Raw genomic sequence first — 6,655 nt, 5'->3', positions numbered from 1 at the left:
CAAAATAGGTCTATGGTTTTTGAAAAGTATCAATTTAGGATCCGCATATAAAATCGCATCAATATAGACTAACGTTTAAAAAATGTACCAATTTAGGCCTCCATAACGGAACGAGACACGTCATTGATATTATTCTGTTAAGTTTTCTCAATTATATATGGAGAGAGAAATCAGAACTTAACGTAGTAATAAAAATGATGTGTCCAATCATTACTGGCTCAGTTCCTAAAAACTTCGAGTTTGAGCATGCCAAAGCTCGGGTCGAAAGCTCGCGACAGGCTCGAGTAAAAAATTTACGAATAAATTTTAGTTTTGTGTTAGTTCACAAATATATAAACTTAATATTATGTCGTTTGTTGTTAGATGAGTTCGTTCACAAACATAATATTATTCTCCACTTTTTTATAACGCACTGTTTAGTCTCTTATTTTGAGAAATAAATTATAATGTCCCTATCTTTTGTCACATTTAACCATTTGATCATTTTATTCTTCTGTGTGTCTATTTACGCCGAATATAACAATTAAAATTCTAAAAAAAATAGACAAAATAACCAAAAGAGAGTACTAGTAAATTATTTACTCTAAATTTTAATTAAAAAATATTTTAAATGGGATCATTTTACAATTTAAACACAAATTAATGAAGCCAAGAAGAAAGATTAACTTAACCCAAGCCCAAACCCAATAACTCATAGCCTAACCTAACTTAATCTTTACCTTTAAGCATTAGAATCCCTTTTCCTTCGCCATTATCTTTATCATGTAACATCTCATTTGGGCGGTTTCTTTCCACATTCAAGGTTCCGCCATCTCCATTACCCATTTTCTTCTCCCAAATTCGGCCTCCACATAGCAACCACTCAGGTCAGATTCCATTCTTTCACTCTTTCTCATTTCCAGGGGTTAACAATATGTCTTTTGTTTCTCTTTCACTTCTTTTTTTTTCCTTTTTTTTCTCATTCTCTCTCTCATTTTCTTTTCCCCTCCCATCTCTGAATATTATTTTGTTCTCTTTTTTTCTACCTGTCAATTTCTCATTCTTTTTTTTTTCTACCCGTTGATTTAGGTTTGTTTGAATGCAAGAAGAAATTCATAAGGTAAAAGATCTTTCTCTCTTCCTTTTTGTTCTTTTTGATTTGATTTTATTTGGATTTATTTGAATGGGAGAAGGAATCTATTTTTTTTCTCTATTTCTTTCGATTTCTTCTATTTCAGCTTCTCTAAATGAAATGACTATGAAAAATGCCTTGTTTGATGGTTCTGAAAACTGAAGACGTTCCGATAAAATGTTAGATTCAATTAATAACTCCACTGCAAATGAATGATATGATTAATGTCTAGATAGACTTCGTAGATTAGCATGTGAAAATTAAGATGGGTAAAATAAATTGATGGTTGAATTTCTTGTTTGGAGTTCCTGGGTTGAAAAGGTGAGACACCAGAAAATACTATTTGTAGTTCTTGATAGTCCAAAACCATAAATTTCTAGACAATGAGATTGTATTATTAAGTTTCATGTGATAATAACAAGAGGTTCTAGAATTTGGCTTTTCTAGAATTTTTTAAAATTATATATAGACATTTGTGCAATTGTATTGACTCGTGATTTTTCTTTTGACAGAATATAGACGAGTTTGGAGGATAAATGGGTTTGGCTTTTCTTTGAAGAATTTTGGAAAGCAGAGGAAGTGTGGAGAGTAAAGAAATTGAAGAATAGAATACATTTTTTATATTTTTATGTTATTTTTTGTATGGATTGTTGTAATTTAAAATGTTCAGATATACAAAATCTCAATTTATTATTTTTTATATTAGTATTTTACTTTAATTTTATTTTATATCCCTTTAAGATATAATTTCTCTAATTTGACGAGGCTAGGAAACAATAAATTGATCACTATTAGTAATTAAATAATAAATAAATTTAAAAATAATATATATACATATATTAAACAATTAATTTATTACTAACGGGTTATAATGTAAACAACGATAATTATTTGTCATAAATTATTATTTACAATGACGAATTAAATTTTAATATGACAGAACTGTTAAGTTTCTTATGACAATCATAATATCATTAAAATTATATAATTTTCTAGTCATTTTGATATTTGTCACCATAACTTATGTTTTTTCTGACAAAAGTATGAATTTGTCGTTTAAAACTTTAACAAATGGTGACAAAATAGAGTATTCAGTGACAAGAAATGTTCATTAATGATGAAAAAATGAACGTCACAAAAACTCACAAATATTATGACATTTTCATTTTTCCGTCACACAAAACTAAATGTTTGGTGACAAAACAAAAAAATGTCAAATATACAAAATACCACGCTCATACTGTGACAATGGTTCTGACGATAAAATTTCGTCATCTATTATTTATTATGACAAAAAATCATCTTTTAATGACAAATATTGTATGTCATGAAATGATGAATTTCTTGTAGTGAATAGTCCGGTCCCAAGTGTACTCCTATATAGAGGTTTTACTGTATAAGGAAAATTTTCTGACTTTATCCTGACCACTTTCAATATAAAGTAGTTAATAATAATTATAAATTATTATTAAAAAAAGTAATGAATGAGATGGGCATTAATGGTGCCGACAACTTATTTTAATTAAATACTGTATTTTCTTTTTCTTTTTTTTTGGTAAGAAAATACTGTATTTTCTAGTTTCTCTATTCTAAATATTTTAACATTTCATTCTGATTCAACATTGAAATGGAAGTTTCAGTTGTATCCATGGATATCATAAGACCTTCTGCTTCCCATGTTCATGATCTGAAACCTTTCAATCTATGCCTTTTAGACCAGCTTATACCTAACACATATACTCCTCTAATTCTCTTTTACGACACTAAGAATTTTCATCTGAAAAACACCGAAATCACAGCTCAACTAAAATGGTCACTCTCCAAAACTCTAAATCTCTACTACCCTTTATCAGGAAGAGTGAAAGACAACCTTATAATCGACAACTTCAACGTGGGTGTTCCTTATTTCGAAGCTCGAGTAAACCGTCATTTGTCGGGTTTCCTCAGGCATCGTGAAATAGAAACGTTGAATAGGCTCCTTCCATAACAAAATTTCGACAGAAAACTTGATCCCACAATACCACTGTAACACTCTGGTTCAATACCATGTAGATATTGTCCGCTCCGGCTCAAATCCAACACCTTGAGCCTCACGGCTTTAAAACGCGTCTACATGTATTGGATTCACATCTTACTAATAAGCCACAATCACTCCCTCTCCACTTCCGATGTGGGATTCAGTTCATTCATGTCCCCATCGCCATCCCTTAGGGCCGCTCCTTGCTTAGGCCTTCTTACCCCGGCGCCACCCACTCCGGACCGGGTCGTTACAGGCCCACCAGCTTCCGCCTGGTTCAACCCCGAACCACACATCATACGTGGAGAGTCGGCTTTGATACCAATTGTAACACCCTGGTCCAATACCATGTAGATATTGTCCGCTCTGGCCCAAATCCAACATATTGGGCCTCACGACTTTAAAACGCGTCCCGGTCCGGAGTGGGTGGCGCTGGAGTAAGAAGGCCTGAGCAAGGAGCGGCCCTAAGGATGGCGATGGGGACAGGAATAAACTGAATCCCACATCGGAAGTGGAGAGGAAGTGATTGGGGCATATTAGTAAGATGTGAATCCAATACATGAAGATGCATTTTAAAGCCGTGAGGCCCAATGTGTTGGATTTGAGCCAGAGCGGACAATATCTATATGGTATTGGTAGAGGGTGTTACAACCACAACTAGGTGTGCAAGTGAATCTTTTCAACTGGGGCAGCATTGCTCCAGTGTTTGTCCTGATAGTGGGGACTAATATTTTATGTTTGTGATCCCATATTTCTATCAAGTCCTGTGTTTGTCCCAGAAGATCATGGATGGAATGACAACCGATTCCTTCCTTAAGACATGGGCAGCCAATTTGAGTGCTTCCTATAAAAACCTCATACAGCCTCGTCTATCCGAGGCTTCATCGGCATCGCAGAAATCATTGTTTTCTCACTATACATCATTGATGGATATCATGTGGTTCGGTTAACGTGCTTGCAAGACAAGGCGCTTCGTGTTCTAAGTGAGTTGGTAGAGAATCCAACTCGAGTTCAAGCATTAAGTGCTTTCATATGGAAATGTGCTACAAAAGCTTGCAATAGAATATCAGGTTCCTCCATTCAGCCATCTGTGATGATTCAATCAGTGAATGTGCGAAGACTAACGATGCCACGATCTATTGGAAACCTGGTTTTACATTCAAATGCAAGGTATAATCCCGACGAGATGGAGATGGAGATGGAGATGACTCAGTTGGTGAGTTTATTACAGGAAAGTGTAGGAAAAATCAATAGTGAATATGTAAAGACTATGTCAGGTGATGAAGGGTATGCAGCCATTTTAAGAGATGCAGATGAGCTTGTAGAGGCTTCCATGGAGAATAATTCTCATGTGTTTACCTGTGCAAGTTGGAATTCTTTAGGTTTAACTGAGATTGATTTTGGATGGGGGAAGCCTATTTGGGTTGGAGTATGTGGAGAGATGAGTGGTGATTCAAATGATGTGATTCTTATGGATACGGGAAGAGGAAGCAATGTGTTTGAGGCATGGATCACATTAGAAGACACCACCATGGATGTTCTTCAACATGATCCTGAGTTTCTTGCTTTTGCAAATTCTTCTGAAAATGTTGTAATCTAATTTGAATGATTTGTGGTATGATGCTTTCGATTTCTGTTGTTTGAGAAGATGATTTTTCAATTCGTCATATATTGAAACATGTTCTGTGTTTTAAAAGCTTTATTGGCTGTGCATTTCTGATTATGTTCTTCATCTTGGTGTTATTTACTTCCATAGTTGTCGTGTTCGAGGATTAATAATGCAAATTATACAGAAATTTCAAGTTTCAAGTGTTTTAAATAGAAGAAACTTTTTTACTAGGCATAAAGATGAAATTTTCATATAAAGTTTCTATTAGTCCCGAAAGTCAATTGCTATTGGGTTTCTGACTAAGTTTCCTCTAGCATTTCCTTAACATGAAATGAAATTAATAGTAGCAATTCCATTAATTTTCCTATTTGAATAATTACAAACAGTAAGTGAAAAGATATGAAGGATTGATGATATTTATAAGGCTTAATGCTTTTCCAGCCCCCTTAACTTGTCCAAATTGGTCATTTTACCCCTTTAACTTATCGAATGTCTTATTTACCCATTTAACTCCATAAAAATGGTATTTCAAACCCCCTTAACTTGTCCAAATTTGTTATTTTACCACTTCTCAACTCATCGAATATCCTATTTACCCCTTTAAGTCCATAAAAGTGGTATTTCTCACCACTTATGATCTTATTTACTCTCTTAACTCCATAAAAATGGTATTTATTATTCCTTTATAGTAGTTAAAAAAATTGAAAAGAGAAAGAACGAATAAAAAATACAAATAACAAGAACATTAATATAAACAAGTTAAATACATTATATATAGGGATAATGTACCAAAATAGGCCTATAATTTTTAGGAAAGTATCAATTTAGGTTCCACTTACAAAATAGCATAAATATAGGTTTAACGTTTAAAAAAAGTTATCAATTTAGGCTTCGATAACGGATTGTAAAGGGTGAAAAATACCACTTTTATGGAGTTAAGGGGGTAAATAGAACATTCTATAAGTTGGGTGGATAAATAAACAAGTTGAGGGGGTGAGAAATACCACTTTTATGGAGTTAATGTGGTAAATAGGACATTCGATGAGTTGAGGGGGTAAAATGACCAATTTGGACAAGTTAAGGGGGCTGGGGAAGCATTAGGCCTATTTATAACTAAAAAGTTGGTTGTCAAACTGTTATAAAAATTGTTTATTCTTATCCAAAATACAGATGTCTCCAGACAATATAAAATACAGATACATATGTCTCCAAACAATATAAAATACAGACTTCATTCTTATTCTTTTCATGCGGAATTCCCACAACACCAATATTAAAGACTAATATCCAACAGTTTCGGTAGGAAATCAGTCGGATGTTCAGTCTCTTCAGAAAATGAAGTCCATTCATTATTTAGTAGTACAGAACCATCGACAAAAAATTGTCGCTCAAGCTTAGTCCTAAACCAAATCTGTAACTTTTAATAGTAGTTCGTCCATGGACTTGCCAAGCAACATCAATTTTATTCATACCTAACCGAAGCTCACCATCAAAATTTAGCATTACTGGTAGAGGTATGTGGTTTGTCCTGACATTGAGAGTTGATAGGACTACTTTCACCTAAACTCTTATTTACCAAAAAAACTGAAAATTCAACAGTAATTTGATCGCTACATTCGAACTTTCAGACAAATTAGTGAATACACCGAAGTAGTTTTATGCGTTTTGAGCAGTTTTTTATAACTATTTTAATAATATAATAAACATTTAAGGATTTAGTTTTTGTGTTATTAACTTGTATATCGAAGACTTATATATTGATATTTTGACATATTGTTTAACTTTGTTGGTAATAAAATAAATATTTTATGCATAATTGATGTTTCAGAGGCCTGATGTGACAATTATATAACGAATAAACTAAATTAATTTGTTTAAATTTAGGGTAAATAATTTTAAGGTACATGTGTTTTTACTT

General features: G+C 33.1%; 1 long non-coding RNA gene across 1 annotated transcript; it reads left to right on the top strand.

Moving 5' to 3' along the window:
* The first annotated feature begins 764 nt into the window (after positions 1 to 764).
* On the top strand, positions 765 to 1,758 carry LOC136222093 (uncharacterized). Its single transcript, XR_010685499.1, has 3 exons — positions 765 to 866; positions 1,069 to 1,099; positions 1,624 to 1,758. It is a non-coding gene; the product is annotated as an uncharacterized lncRNA (long non-coding RNA).
* Positions 1,759 to 6,655: the final 4,897 nt, after the last annotated feature.

Source organism: Euphorbia lathyris, chromosome 3, assembly GCF_963576675.1.
Source record: "Euphorbia lathyris chromosome 3, ddEupLath1.1, whole genome shotgun sequence".
Classification (NCBI taxonomy): Eukaryota; Viridiplantae; Streptophyta; class Magnoliopsida; order Malpighiales; family Euphorbiaceae; genus Euphorbia; species Euphorbia lathyris.
The sequence above is the reverse complement of the archived record's forward strand: the minus strand, read 5'-3'. Positions and strand labels throughout refer to the sequence as shown.